The sequence below is a fragment of the Heptranchias perlo genome, chromosome 20 (assembly GCF_035084215.1).
Source record: "Heptranchias perlo isolate sHepPer1 chromosome 20, sHepPer1.hap1, whole genome shotgun sequence".
NCBI classification, from domain to species: Eukaryota; Metazoa; Chordata; class Chondrichthyes; order Hexanchiformes; family Hexanchidae; genus Heptranchias; species Heptranchias perlo.
Window position 1 is genome coordinate 1,513,526 of NC_090344.1, and position 16,014 is coordinate 1,529,539.

General features: G+C 43.6%; 2 non-coding genes across 2 annotated transcripts; both read left to right on the forward strand.

Moving 5' to 3' along the window:
- The first annotated feature begins 9,710 nt into the window (after window positions 1–9,710).
- On the forward strand, window positions 9,711–9,783 carry trnaf-gaa (transfer RNA phenylalanine (anticodon GAA)). Its single transcript has one exon. It is a non-coding gene; the product is annotated as a tRNA-Phe (tRNA).
- Window positions 9,784–11,669: 1,886 nt separating this feature from the next.
- Window positions 11,670–11,743, forward strand: trnan-guu (transfer RNA asparagine (anticodon GUU)). Its single transcript has one exon. It is a non-coding gene; the product is annotated as a tRNA-Asn (tRNA).
- The last annotated feature ends 4,271 nt before the right edge of the window (window positions 11,744–16,014 follow it).

Below are 16,014 nucleotides of genomic sequence, written 5' to 3' on the forward strand. Positions count from 1 at the left end.
CCTGGGAACTTTGTATTAAGCAGAAGTTAGCAGCAAAAAGTGTTCGTGGTGGGTCTGAGAAATGCTTAAACAGCCAGCACCCTGTAAAACAGAGCTCCAAGTGTCGGTTCAAATAAAGTCCTGAACTGACAGAGCGGCGGGCAGATGAGGATTGAATTAAATCCCAATTCACTGAATCTAAATAAGGTTTAAATAAGTGAATCTGTCAGGAGTGAGATACCTGAGCCTATGTGTGAGCTGAAACTGGATCGGTCCCGTTCTGTAAAGAAAGAATGGCAGTCGGCTCCCAGACAGGGCTCAGGCCGGGACTGGCAGATCTCCGCTGGTAACGGCTGGATTCGAGATCGTCGTTCCTGCGCTGTTGCTGCTGCTGCTTCCGCCTCTTCGAGTCCCTGTGGCGGTCGGTACCGATCTCCCTCCTATGGATCCGGCTCCAGCTGCTCGTTGTGAGCTTCGTGGCGCAAGGGTAGCGCGTCTGATTCCAAATCAAAAGGATGCGTGTTTGGATCACATTTTCGCAACGTTTCAGTGTTACTCTGTTTTATCGCGGGGCATAGAATCATAGAAGTTTACAACAAGGAAACAGGCCCTTCGGCCCAACATGTCCATGTCGCCCAGTTTATACCACTAAGCTAGTCCCAATTGCCTGCACTTGGCCCATATCCCTCTATAACCATCTTACCCATGTAACTGTCCATCTTTTCAGGGGTGGTCCATTCACTGTATGTAAAATAATATTTATCACAGAATGAACACACCACAGAAAGAGGCCATTCGACCAATCAATTCCTTACCTGCCTTTTGTAAGAGCAATCCCTTTGGTCCCATTCCCGGTCCCTTTCCTCGTGGCCCTGCATTTTCCCCATCAGGTATTTTTCAAATTCCATTTTGAAAGCCACGATTGAATCTGCTTCCACCATCCTTTCAGGCAGCGCATTCCAGATCATAACCATTCGCTGCGTTAAAAAAGATTTTCCTCATGTCGCCTTTGGTTCTTTTGCCAATCACCTCAAATCTGTGTCCTCTGGTTCTCGACACTTCCCCCGATGGGAACAGCTTCTCTTTATTAACTTTATCTAAACCCTCCATGACTTTGAACACTTCTATCAAATCTCCTCTGAACCTTCTCTGCTCGAAGGAGAACAACCCCAGCACGGCGTAAATCCAGTCTATTAGCTCCAATTTATTTATTTGGGCATTAAACAAAACGTGAAAGACTGGTAAGGCGGTGTGCAAGCGGAGCTCACTGCTTTCAGACAATAAATACAATCGCTGCGTGGGCGCTGGGTTCAAATCTTACTACTGATAGAATTTCTGGCAATGTTCATTTTGACATGTTCACAGAAAACACGAATGTAGTGCGATGGAGCAGAGGATGTGAAAGAAGCTGAAAGTGAAAGTGAAGATATTATTTTCATCAACTGCAGGAGACAGGACACGATTCCACAGGTAAGGGCCTCTTACCTTAATATTCTTTCCAGCAGAGTGGGACAGGTGATCAGAGTGACCGGACTGCAGCGGCGCAATCGTTCAGTGCGCGGTCCTTATATGACAGTACAGGATAGGGAAATACCGAGGTTGTTAATTCGAGTTTCACCTCGATCAAACAATCCTTTTCCTTGTGAACATTTCGACCGGAGTTGAAGGTACAATTGGTTTGTTTCAAAATGCATCTACTTATTTGTATTGCCATGTGGTTCCTCCGGACCACGCTGTTGCAATAGCAGATGAGATGTTTAGTATTACTTCTTTACAGGAGGGAGGGTGCGGTTTTGGAGACGCAAACTATGATTTTGATCCATCCATACACTGTGGGATTCAACTGGAGCTTTGAATCAGCGCCTTCGACCGCTCAGCCAGGATACTTTCCATTCGACACTTCAGGAGCTAGTTTTACAGGAATAGAATTACTACAAGCAAGAATTCAACCCCTCAAGCACCAATGCTCGCACGGCAGCAGGATGCATGTGTCCAGTTAGAAACCTGTCTGAAGGAACATTCAGTCTGACAGAACCGGAAGTCCAGCAGATTGACTTTCGGTCTGAGCAGTTGATGAGTCTCCTTCTTGAGAGTGTTTCGCCAATCCTGCTCAAAGTGGATTAAGAATCATGAATTCTGGTGGAACTGGAGCCGTTTGTGTAAGATGAAGTGCAGGGGGCAGTTTCCCGTCCTTGACGGACATTAATGACCCTGTTTCGGTTTTGCTGCAAAATTTCACTTCCCAGCTCCCGATCCGTGAACTAAAACCCAACTCTGGTTGGATTCGAACCCACACGTTTGAATATGTCCAAAACCCACGAAATAGAAGGCCAACACGCTATCCATTGCGCCACAGAGTTAGCTAGCGTGGTGGAAGGAGAGCGGGGCTCTTGTGTTGTCGTTGAGGTCGTCTGACTGCTGCGGCTTCCGCCTTTCACATTCCGAGAGCCGCGGCGGCAGTCTGCACTGATCGCCCTCCAATGGATCCTGCTCCAGCCGCTTGTTGTGGGCCTGGAACAAGAACAGTCGCGTCTGACTCCAAATCAGAAGGTTGTATGTTTTGAACGAGGTTGAAATCACAGAATTTTCACTGTGGCTCAGGGTCATGCCGACTGATTTTAGATCGGGGCAGTGTTTTAGTGATGGGATGTTCAGTGTTTGTGCAACAATAACAAAATTAAATTTGTTACATTAATGAGCTTTTTTTCCTGTTACTTTCTATTTACACCCTCTCCAGTTTTATGTAGAAACAGTTAACAATGTTTAAGGGATGTGGTGTGCAGTGTTTGTGGAATCAGTGTAATTAAATGTGATACTTTCATCTGTTCCTTCTCCAACCCAGACCCTTATCATTAGATTTGCAGCTTCACCCTGTTTAAAATAGGTTACTCAGTGATAGAAATAAATCAGTAACAACCCCGAAACCTCAATGGGTATAATTGTTCCAATGCTTTGTGATGGTCTCGATTTCCATTCAAATTTTCAATCAGCAATTCCCAACGGGTGTTTTGGGTTTGACAAATTAATTTAAGTACTTGACTGGTTCCTGGAAATGATCCAATGGGGATTTCCTTACCCGTACAGATATATAAATAAATACATTCCATCATTTCACAAATGACAGTTGTGTAAATAAATATATCGCGATCTGTAAGATGGAAAAACAGCTCTTCATGTTCATAAACAAATTTCCTCAATTTATTTTATTAATCCACTTACGTTTCAATGTAGAACATATATTCAGAGCATCGCTATAAACTTGAAGAATGGTAAAACAATTGCAGATTTTACAATCACATAACACGCTGTCGTATAAGTAAGATTAAGGCCTACTTTGTGAAATGTTTATTCTAATTGTCTTTATGATATTACGAAAAACATTTCTCGATGTACCTCCCTAACTTAACGGAGAAACTAAGATGAAAACCGAAAGGATTTTTCAAAAACGATTTGATCGGTTCCCCTTCTCCTTTCTTTAATTGTTACCTTTTGCTAATTGTTCATCCCGTTCCGTTTGCTTCATTTTTCCCCTCAGTCATTTATGGTGAATTTTCTATCTGTTAACGTTCTTAAATATTTGATTTGTTTGCTCTCTCCATCTTGACTTGTGAATTGTTGATCTCCATGTAAAAGACTGAAGCAGAAATGTGTTTCTATTTAGGCGTGACTCTGAAGTGTGGCACCGAGAGGTGATGCCGGATGTGTGACCGAGAGACCAACTGCAGGAGGCAGGACTGTCCGTAATTAACATACCCCGTGTGGCATTGCTCATGGTAGGTCGGATGACAATGTTTTATATTGACTGAACTGCTATGTACACAACACAGAACATATTTACTGCTGCTTTAACTCCACAAAGTTTTAACACCAATAATGACCAAAGTCTCAGATCAGTTAGAATTGAATGCTGTTGGTGAAGGGAGTTTGTCGATTGCAAGGAGTTTATACATTTACAGCTCCAGGTAAAACTGCAAACCTCCCTCGCCTGTCGGTGACGTCACCATGAAATGTCCACCTTTCTTTGTGCTTCTGGACTTCTGAAGTGTGATTGAACCTTAACAAAACTTTCCTATAATTAGTGAGGAATGAAGGTATCAGTGTAAATGTGAGATATAAACGTGGATGTTTCACTGGGTAACCATGGGAACATTGCTCATTCCAGTTATTTGTCCAGCAGGAAACAGAAATCATTCTCTTCAACTGTACTCGCCCGAAGGAAAAGGAAACAAACAAAACTGCTCAGTTCTTTGTTTTAGCTTCTTCTGCTGGTTTATGTTCACTCACCGAGAAAGTGTCAGAGAGAGAGACTGAGAGATTGGATTCGCTTTTTCACTTTGTAATCTATTACACTTTGTAATTATTGTAAGAGACGGTTCCATCCCAACTGTTCTGTGCGTGACATTCTCATTGATACTAAGATGTGCTCTAAATGAGTTTCTACTAATTGCACATTGTGGAGAAAAGCTGATCGCCGAAAACTGCTCTGAAACCAGCTTCACTTCGCAACCTTTAATGGAGATGGGTACCTGGTTGTAGGTAAAGAAGTTTGTAAAATAAGCCCTCGAGAGCAGTATCCTCAAAACGTGTTTTGGACACATTCGCAGCTCAAACATCTTACATCAAATACAACAAATATTCAAATACGTCACAAGTGTTAATATTATCGAGGAAGGATCTGGTTCTGGGGAATGAGGTGGGTCAAGTGGACCAAGTGTCACTTGGGGAATATTTAGGGAACGGTGATCATAGTATCATAAGGTTTAGATTAGTTATGCAAAAGGAGAAGGAGCTATTTCAAGTAAAATACTTGATAGGAGGAGGGCCAATTCAAGTGGGTTCAGAACGTACCAGGCCCGTGTAAATTGGAATCAAAGATTGGCAGGCTAAAATGTAATCGAACAATGGGTGGCATTTTAAGAGAAGATGTTTCGGGTGCACTCTAAGTAGATTCCCAGGAGGGGGAAGGCAGGGCAACTAAAGCCAGAGCCCGCTGGATGAGGAAAGAGATAGGGGGTTAAATGAAGCAGATAAAGGGGGTTAATGACAGATGTCAGTTTCACAATACAAGTGAGAACCAGGCTGAATATAGGAAGTACCGTGAAAAAGTAAATAAGGGGGGTAAAGAGAGAGTATGAACATAGATTGGCGGTTAACAGAAGAGGTAATCCAAAAGTCTTCTGTAGGCATATAATTAGCGAAATGGGAATAAGAGGAAGGGTGGAGCCGATTAGTGACCAAAAAAGAGATCTACACATGGAGGCAGAGGGCATGACTGAGGCAGTAAATGAATACTTTGCATCTGCCTCTACCAAGGAAGAAGATGCTGCCAAAGTCACAGTAAAAATGGAGGGAGTTGAGATACTGGTTGGTTGAAAATTAATACAGAGGAGGCAAATGAAAGGCTGGCTATGCTTAAAGTTGATAAGTCACCTGGTCCAGATGGGATGCTTTCAAGGTTGCTGAGGGAAGTAAAGGTTGAAATTTCAGAGGTGCTGGTCATAATCTTCCAATCCGCCGTGGAAGCGGGGGTGATGCCAGAGGACTGGATAATTACCAATGGTACATCCTTGTTCAAATAGGGTGTAAGGAAAAACCCGGCAACTACAGACCAGTCAATTTAAACTCGGAGGTGAGGATGCTTTTAGAAACGATGATCTGGGCCAAAATGAATAGTCACATGGGCAAGTGTGGATTAATAAAGGAAAGCCAGCATGGATTTGTTAAAGGCAAACCATGTTTGACTAACTTGAATGAGGTAACGGAGAGGGTTGATGAGGGCAATGCGGTTGATAAAATGCCACACAACAAGAAGAACAACTTGCATTTATATAACGCATTTAACGTAGTAAAACTTATCAAGGCAACTCACAGGAGCGTAATCAAACAAAATTTCACACTGAGCCACATAAGGAGGTATTAAGACAGGTGAATAAAATCTTGGTCAAAGATGGAGGTTTTAAGGAGCATGTTAAATGAGGAGAGAGAGGTAGAGAGGCGGAGAGATTCAGGGCAGGAATTCCAGAGCTTAGGGCCTAGGCAGCTGAAGGCACGGCCGCCAATGGTGGAGCGATTAAAATCGGGGATGCACAAGAAGCAAGAATTGGAGGAGCACAGAGATCTCGGAGGGTTGTGGGGCTGGAGGAGGTGATACAGATAGAGAGGGGGAGGCCATGGAGGGATTTGAAAACAAAGATGAGAATTGTACGGCTGGTGGAAGCTACAGAGATCGGGAGGGGTGAAGCTTTGGAGGTATTTGAAAACGAGGATGAGAATTTTAAAATCGAGGTGTTCCCGTACTGGGAGTCAATGTAGGTCAGTGATCACAGGGGAGATGGGAGAACGGGGTTAGGTTACGGGCAGCAGAGTATTGGATGAGCTCAGGTTTATTGAGGGGGGAAGATGGGAGGCCAGCCAGGAGACCATTGGAATAATCCAGTCTTGAGGGAATATAATACGCTTGTCAGCAAAATTGAAGCTATTGGAATAAGATGGGGCAGTGGCAGCGTGGATGCGAATTGGCTAAATGACAGGAAACAGAGTGTAGTGGTGAACGGTTGTTTCTTGAAGATATACAGTGGTGTTCTCCAGTGGTCGGTACGATGACCACTGATTTCTTGATATATAATGATGACTTGGACTTGGGTGTACAGGGCACAATTTCAAAAATTGCAGATAACTCAAAAGTTAGAAGTGTAGTAAACAGTGATGAGGATAGTAAAAGACTTCAAGAGGACATATACTGGCTGGTGGAATGGGTGGACACGTGTCAAATGAAATTTAATGCAGAGAAGTGCGAACTGATATATTTTGAAAGGAAGAACGAGGAGAGGCAAAATAAAGGAAATGTTACAATTCTGAAGGTGGTGCAGGAACAGCGACCTGGTGGGATCTGTGCACAAATCTTTGAAGGTGGCAGGACAGATTGAGAATGAAGTTAAAAAGGATACTGGATCCTGGGCTTTATAAATAGAGGCGTAGCGCACAAAAACAAGGAAGTTATGTTAAACCTTTATAAAACACGGTTCGGCCGCAACTGGAGCATCTGGGCACCACAGTTTAGGAAGGATGTGAAGGAATTAGAGAGGGTGCAGAACAGCTGCAGAAAAGAGGGTGCAGAAATGGTTCCAGGGATGAGGGACTTCATTTCCACGAATAGACTGGAGAAGCTGGGGTTGTTCTCCTTAGTACAGAGAAGGTTGAGAGGAGATTTGATGGCAGTGTTCAAAATCATGACGGCTTTAGATAAAGTAAGTATGGAGAAAGTGTTCCCATTGGCGGAAGGCTCAAGAACCAGCGGACACAGATTTAAGGTGATTGGCAAAAGAACCAAAGGCGACATGAGGAAAAAATAATAAGCAGCGAGAAGTTCTGATCTGGAATGCACTGCCTGAAAGGATGTTGGAAACAGATTCAATCGTGGCTTTCAAAAGGGAATTGGATAAATAGTGTAATGGAAAACATTGCAGGTCTACAGGGAAAGAGCGAGGGAATGGGACTCACTGGAATACTCTTACAAAGAGCCGGTACAGACTCGACGGGCCGAATGACCTCCTTCTGTGCTCCAACGATTCAATGATTTGTCAAGCTCAAAGTGCTTGCTACTTCAATGAGAGGTCCGTCTGCACAAAGAACAAGCACTTCCGCATTGCAGTTCTGCAGTCCTTTCCTTGTTGGCTCCGGAGTTAAGGCAAATCCCGCCCTGTGTTATTTTGTTGTTTAATTCAAAAATGAGATAAACATCAGAGAGAATAAAACGGCTCCACTGGGAATCGAACCGATGACCACTTGTTACGAAAGAGGCAATTTGCTCAGCTTCGCCAAGGAGACAAATTAATCATAGAATCATACAACATGGAAACAGGCCCTTCGGCCCAACATGTCCATGTCGCCCAGTTTATACCACTAAGCTAGTCCCAATTGCCCAATTAAGCTGCAAAAGTCCCAGCTCCTCTGACTGACACCGAGCATCTACCTGTCACTATCTGTTAGCGTTAGAGATAGTTTGTATTTTTCCATTTCTCTTGTCTATTTCGCTGTGTTTGCCGATACTCTGTATCTCTCGCTGTGTCTCCCGATACTCTGTATCTCCCGCTGTGTTTACCGATACTCTGTATCTCTCGCTGTGTTTCCCGATTCTCTGTATCTCCCGCTGTGTTTACCGATACTCTGTATCTCCCGTTGTGTTTACCGATACTCTGTATCTCTCGCTGTGTTTACCGATACTCTGTATCTCTCGCTGTGTTTACCGATACTCTGTATCTCTCGCTGTGTTTACCGATACAATGTATCTCTCGCTGTGTTTACCGATACTCTGTATCTCTCGCTGTGTTTACCGATACTCTGTATCTCCCGCTGTGTTTACCGATACTCTGTATCTCTCGCTGTGTATACCGATACTCTGTATCTCCCGCTGTGTTTACGATACTCTGTATGTCCCGCTGTGTTTAGCGATACTATGTATCTCTCGCTGTGTATACCGATACTCTGTATCTCCCGCTGTGTTTACCGATACTATGTATCTCTCGCTGTGTTTACCGATACAATGTATCTCTCGCTGTGTTTACCGAAACTCTATCTCTCGCTGTGTTTACCGATGCTATGTATCTCTCGCTGTGTTTACCGATACTATGTATCTACCGCTGTGTTTCCCGATTCTCTGTATCTCTCGCTGTGTTTACCCATGCTCTGTATCTCTCGCTGTGTTTACCGATACTCTGTATCTCTCGCTGTGTTTACCCATGCTCTGTATCTCTCGCTGTGTTTACCGATACTCTGTATCTCTCGCCGTGTTTACCGATACTCTGTATCTCTCCCTGTGTTTATCTCTCTGTGTCAATCCGTCGGCTGATTCTGAATGAACAATGAAATAAATGAAGGGGTTTGGACAATTCTCCCTCTGACACTGAGGAACCAATGAGCGAAACTTTATAATAAGATATTGTTTATTGTGATGCAGCGAAGAAAACATTGCATTTTGGATGTTTTAGGTACAGTTATGTACAAAAAGAAATTGTGACTACAAGGTGTTTGCAACACGCCGCCTTTTAAGTTGATGTCAGGCTCGCTAACATTGCAGCACGAGGTACAGGCACCGCGCTGATGACCTTCATGTGTATACGGGCCTTTTAGACACTTCGTGTGACACAATAACTTTCCAATCCCCGCCAGCTACTGGACACCGACACATCCGTCGAAGCAGCATTCACCGGCAGGATCGATATCACTCTCCCTTTGCCGGCCTTCAGCAAATTTAACGTTGAAAATACAAAGCAGGACGGGCAGTATCTGGAAAACTGTTAAACTTTCAGTGTTCAAACTTTAGTGAGAACGATGAACAGGACATTGGGTAGATATTAAGTTGGTGTGCTGTAGGAGTGCGCTGTTGTTTTATTAAGTGTGGGAGTGTACATATGAGTGTGATGTTCACATATGAACTGTGGGTGTGTATATATGAGTGCTTTGTTTATTATGAGTGCGGTGTTTATATATGAACTGTGGGTGTGTATATATGAGGGCGGTGTTTATATATGAACTGTGGGTGTGTATACATGAGTGCGATGTTTATATTTGAACTGTGGGTGTGTATACATGAGTGCGATGTTTATATACGAACTGTGGGTATGTATATATGAATGCGATGTTTTTATTTGAAATGCGGAATGAACAGAGGGGCAATTCCTCCTGCGGTTATTTTTTTAAGACAATGACATAAAGTGAAACTTGAACATGAGGCCGAAATAGCTCAGTTGGGAGAGCGTGAGACTGAAGATTTAAAGGTCCTTGATTCAATCCCGAGTTTCGGCAGTTTTTGGTTATTGAGTTTCTTCTTCTTCGATTCTCGCATTTATTTGCAGTGAAATTTGCTACCCGCCACTGAAGGATTGGGGATGGAATAGAAAGGCATCAAGGATGGGCAATATTTATATCGTCTGTATTTGGTTTTTATTTCTCTGTTGTCTGCTGCCTTTTTCTGTTGTTTTTGTCTCTCTCGGTGCCGGGTGACTATTTGATTGGATGCATTTGTCCGAAACTGATGCCTTTTCCACATCTCGGGGCGGTCAGACCCGCTCTGTCTGTTTGTTGCTACTGATGATCATTAATGGGAACAGGCCGCGAGTGAAACGTTTAACTGCAAACCGGAGAAAAACAAATAAAAAGAAAGACGTGTTTCTCCGGCCCAGGGGTAAAGTTACAATGGATGTGATTCGAAAAGCTGGCCCCGTGAATTTGTCTGTGGATATTTTTGCAAAGCTTCGATTTTAAAAGTTGCAAAAACCCGAAATAAATTAAGGTAAATTACAAGAATCGAATCCGTGATCATGACATTACGGTATACTCGAAGCAAATGAGTTAACCGGCCCTACTAACAGCACATTCGGCTGTTTCATTATTTTGTGTAACGATTTCTATACACGGACCCCAAAATCTCTCTGCTCCTCCACAGTTCCTAGTTTCTCAGCATTTAGAAAATATTCTGATTTATTTTTCTTATACTTAAAGTGGGTGACCTCGCTCTCCCACACATTGAAATCGGTTTGCCACAGTTTTGCCCACTCACTGAATCTATCAGTTCACACTTTTCAATTTGCTGTTTCCATCTACATTACTTATTGCTCCACCAGAAGGCTGCGTGTTCAAATCACGGGGTAACCGTTGCTTTTAGAGCTAATAGGATTCTGGATCGTTCCGGAATGAATGTTTTATCTGCTTTTTCTCAGTTGACGGTACGTTGATTTAAAGTCTGCTTCCCTGGTTCTCAAATTTGAGCAAATCGTTTCATTCTGCCCTTGACTTTTGATCTTGAACAGCGGATTAAACTTTTGCAAAGATGGAAAAGAAGTCCCCAAATCGCTCCACATGAATCTCAAACGATTTGGGAAGAAGTTCAGTGCAAACAATCAGGAATTTAAAGGCACCTCAATGACCTGCACTTTCTTGGAATGAGTTTTGTTCGCCATTACATTCAACCGTGCAATCGCTCTCGGTTTTCATCTCAATGAACCAGAGTGTGACCGCCTTGTTTCTGTCAGCGTGTAATTGACGAGTTTGGGGTAAGCACGGGTCGTTTTCAACTTCTGAAATCTCACCAAGCACCAGAGAAAAGAAACGTGGAATCAAACTGTCAGTGATGAACTGAAGTGAATATCGCTCCAATCAGATCTGGACAATGCGCAGCGCAGCCGCACAGGAGTTCCAAATCCACCCTCTCGCCACTCTCCAATCGCATTAACTGAACTTTACTCTGGCCCAGTGTCACCGCGCTGAAATAGAGTATTTCTCGGCCACATTTTTTCTCAACATCGTAGTTACTGGTGAAATAGTGAAAACTGCCGTCCGCTGCACTGTAAGTGCAAGAGACAACTCTGTAGACACCGTGTCGTGTCACAGACCTGCTCGTTGGACCTGCTCATTTCATCTCATCTCATTTTCAGCAAACCTGAATATTACTGGAATATAGAATGGCGAATTACAGCTCAAAAAATCAATCCTCTGTACCACGAGGGGACTGAGTCTTCCAACATACAGGTGAGTTTAATGTTCAGAAATAATACAGCACAGATTTTCACTCGTGCAAGCTGCACACCCTTTATTTTGGAAAAGTAAACTGATAGTCAGACAGCTGTTGTATTGATCGCGGCAAGCTGAAGCTTCAGCTCGGTGAATTAATCCTTCAGCAGCCCTAAAGTTGTGTCTCTGTGGCGCAATTGGTTAGCGCGTTCGGTTGTTAACTGATAGGTTGGTGGTTCGAGCCCACCCGGGGACGCTGGAGTAACTTTTATCTCAACATTCAATGTCTCGCATTTCCAGGTTTCGAATGTCTGTCTTGTTTGAAAGAAAATATACAGTGAACACTGCCAGCTGAGTGCGTCTGATTCTCTGCCATTTCATCTGCTGTCGAATAACAGGCATCTTGTGGTTTGTGGAAGTATTCCCGGAGCCTCATTCTCTTGATGAATTCCTCTGTGTCCGGCGCGAGACTAGTGGGGTCCATTTTGGTAGTGGGGCAGAAATTGAGCCCTCGGCTGAGAACTTCGATTTCGTCTGGTTGAAGGGTGTGGTCGGACAAATGGACGATAGACTTCCCTGTGGTTGCAACCGTGGTACTAGGGGAAGCTTGGTCGATGCTGGTGGTGATGCCGAGTTTCTCAAGCTTCCTGCTCTTGGTTTGCATGCAGGAAGCGTAGTTCTGTTGCCTCGTCTGTTTGGCGGTGTCTCGTAGCTGGTCTGCTGTGTCCTGAGCACAGGTTGACAGTATGGACTCTATCTTGGTTTCGAGGTTGCGGCGTCTGTTGTAGAGCTGGTGTATGAGATGGTTGCGGTGTGTGCGAGAGGTACAAAGGCAGAGTCTCTCAGCGTAGTCTGTGTTGTATATCGACTTGAGTGGGTTCGTGATCTGTAGTCCTTTCGGGATCTTGTCTGCTTTCTTTCAGCTCTGTAGAAACTTGATGTCTGTGTCGATATGCGCGATCTTCTTGGAGATTCTCTCCACTTTTAGCCGGCAGTTTGTGGTGTCGATAGTGGCCACGATGTGGAGATGCCGGTGATGGACTGGGGTGGACAAATGTAAGGAGATGCACAACACCCGGTTATAGTCCAACAAAGAAAGTCAAGGCTAAACCTTTACCAATTACTCGTTAGGCCTCAGCTGGAGTACGTTGTTCAATTCTAGGCACCACCATTGAGGAAGGATGAAAATGCTTTGGAGACGGTGCAAAGGCAGTTTACCAGGATGATACCAGGGATGAGGGACTTCAGTTATGTGGAGAGATCGGAGAAGCTGTGATTGTTCTCCTTAGAGCAGAGAAGGTTAAGTGGAGACCTAATAGAGGCATTCAATATCATGAGGGGTTGTGATAGAGCAAGGAGGGCGAGACTGTTTCCTCTGGCAAGAGGGCCGGTAACCAGAGGTCTTAGATTGAAAATAGTTGTCAAAAGGGGAATTGAGGAGAATTTCTTTCCACACAGAGGGTTCTTAAGAGATGGAACGCACTACCTGATAGGGCGGTGGAAGCAGATTGCACATGATCTTTCAAACGGGAATTAAACATTTATGTGAAGAGGACTAAATTGCAGAGCTATCGGGGTAAAGTGGACTAAATTGGACTGAACTTTCGAAGAGCCAGCACAGGCACGACGTGCCGAATGGCCTCCTTCTGTGCTGTAAAATTCTAAGATTCTATGGTTCTACAAACCTAAAACTTCTCTCACCTAGAAGATGTCACCAGGCGGTGGCTATATTTTACGTGTTTCCGTCCTTCTGAAGTGTGATCGAACCGTACCAAACGTTTCCTACAATTAGTAAGGAAGGAAGGTATCTGTGTAAATATCAGATATACACGTGGATGGTACCGTGGGAACCAGATACAATGCTCATTCCAGTTACTTGTTTAGCAGGAAACAGCGATCATTCTCTTCATCTGTCCTTGCCTGAAGGAAAAGGAAACAAACTAAACTACTCAGTTCTTTGTTATCGCTTCTTCTACTGGTTTACGTCCACTCACCGAGAATGTGACGGAGAGATTGAGAGATTGGATTGGCTTTTTACTTTGTAATCTATTATCCTTTGTAATTATTGCAAGAGACGGATCCAATCCAACTGTCTTGTGCCTGACATTATCATTGCTACTAAGATGTGCTATAAATGAGTTTCTCCGAATTGCACATTGCGGACAAAAGCTGAACACCGAAACTTGCTCTCATACCAGTTTCGCATCGCATCTTTGGGTGGGAGGTGGGTTGCTGTTTGAAAGTAAAGAATCTTGTATAATCAGCCGTCAAGAGCAGTAACCGCGAAATGTATTCAGGACACTTTCTGTTAGAGGCCTGTCTGCAGAACGAAAGAGGACTTCCGCACTGCAATTCTGGAATCCTTTCCTTGTTGGCTTCTCAACCGATACAAATACCGACCAGTGATATTTTGTTGCTCAAATTCACAAAGTGCTAAATATCAGTAAGGAAACAAAAAGACACGACTGGGAGTCGAACGCACGATCGCCTGTTTATGACCAGCTGAACCACGGCGCAGAACCACGTTGCTAAACAAACACATCTTCGCACTGATAGCTGTGAGCTGCCGAAGAGCAGAGACGGTTAATTTGAGGAATGCGGGGCCATTTTGAAGTCATCCATTTCTTTTGTCGATTTCTCTGTGTTTCCCGATACTGTCTGTGTCTCTCGCTGTGTTTTTCTTTGTGAGTCCATCTGTGAGTTGATTCTGATTTATTGCCTGTGTTTGTGTTTGTGTTTGTTTCTTACGTGAAATAAATGAGGAGATCAGACAGGGGAACTAAGAAGCCAAACTTAATCGCAAGATATTGTTTGCTTTGATGCAGTAAATAAAATATGCCACCTTGAATGATTTCGGTTCAGTTATGTGCAAAAAGAAACTGTGGCCCGAAGATATTTAGAACACGTCGCCTTGTAAGTTGTTGTCAGACACGTTACGTTTGCACCTCAAGGTGTGTTTAATTTCGACAGGGAATGTTTCGCTAGTTTCGTATTATTTAATTTGCGTTAAATGAATGAAATCGGAAATAATCGCAGCGACCATTACAGCAGTCTAAACCATTCTAATATTAACGGTAACAGAAGATGTTGAGAACAGTATCGAATATTCTGCAGGATAATGAATATAAACAGAAGGAATAGTCGCCAATAATTCCAATAGGGAATTCAACAGAAACCTCTTTACCCAGAGAGTGGTTAGAATGTGGAACGCGCTACCACAAGGAATAGATGAGGAAAATAACATAGATGCATTGAAGAGGCAGCGAGATAAGCCCATGAGGGAGTCAGGAATAGAAGGGTATCCTGATATGTTTAGATGAAGTAGGGAGGGAGGAGGCTCGTGTGGAGCATAAACGCCGGCAGACACCAGTTGGGCCGAATGGCCTGCTTTTGTGTTCTTGTTTCAATGGCACTCGATGAATATTATTTGGTGTTTTGCTCCCACGTGACGCAGATCAGCCACAGTCTCTACTTCCTTCCCGCCGAATGCAGAAACCTTGGGCGGGAGGTTAAGCCGTTGGACTCGACACTCACTGCGGTTTTCCCCGCTCAGGTTCTCGCCTTGATTGCAGAGTATTCTCTCAACAATCTAAGTTTCGGCTTTGAATTTGAATCCTCTCCCTGTGAAGAACAGGATTCAAAAAACGGCGAGAATTGAATTTTGCTGCGTTTCGTTAAAAAAAAACCGTTTATGTTTTGATGCACAAGCTTGTTGCAGTTAATTGGAAACATGAATAATATTTAAGCGTAATTCGTATTTCGTGGCAGTTATTAATTAGAAATATTTCTGTCTTCTTCAACGTTTTTATGAATTGGAGATTTTTGATTACAAATGTCCGCTTTATCCGGAATTTGGACCTTGGGCTTCTCGCATTTCAATCAGTGCAAGTCACGATGCAAGCGACTCATCCAACTTTATTAGAATCATTAAATTATTGGGATTGGAACCCACGCCTCCAGGGAAGATTTCGACCTGAACTCAGCACCTTACACCCTGTAGGCCATTCTGACCCCTGGAGCTGTTACACTAAAGTCCAGAGAACACTCAAGAAGAAGCCTCATCATCTGCTTCACACAAAATTCAATCTGCTGGAGGTCCAGCTCTGCCAGACTGCATGTTCTTTCATGCAGGTTTCCAACTGGACAAAACACTCTTCTGCTGTGCGAGCATTGGTGCTTCAGAGGTACTATTCTTGCTTGTAGTATTTCTATTCCTGTAACAGTAGATCCTGATGTGGAGATGCCGGTGATGGACTGGGGTGGACAAATGTAAGGAATCTTACAACACCAGGTTATTGTCCAACAATTTTATTTTAAAATCACAAGCTTTCGGAGATTATCTCCTTCGTCAGGTGAGTAGTGAATGAGAGGTTCTCAAATCGCTTATCTTATATTAGGCTGGGACAACATCACACCAATCTAAGGTGTCGTTGGTGTTCAGACAGGTTAGCCACGGAAAACAGTAGGTCCCAGTATGCTGAATACACAATGTGTCAAATTAAACAGACAGAGAGAAAGAGACCCGAA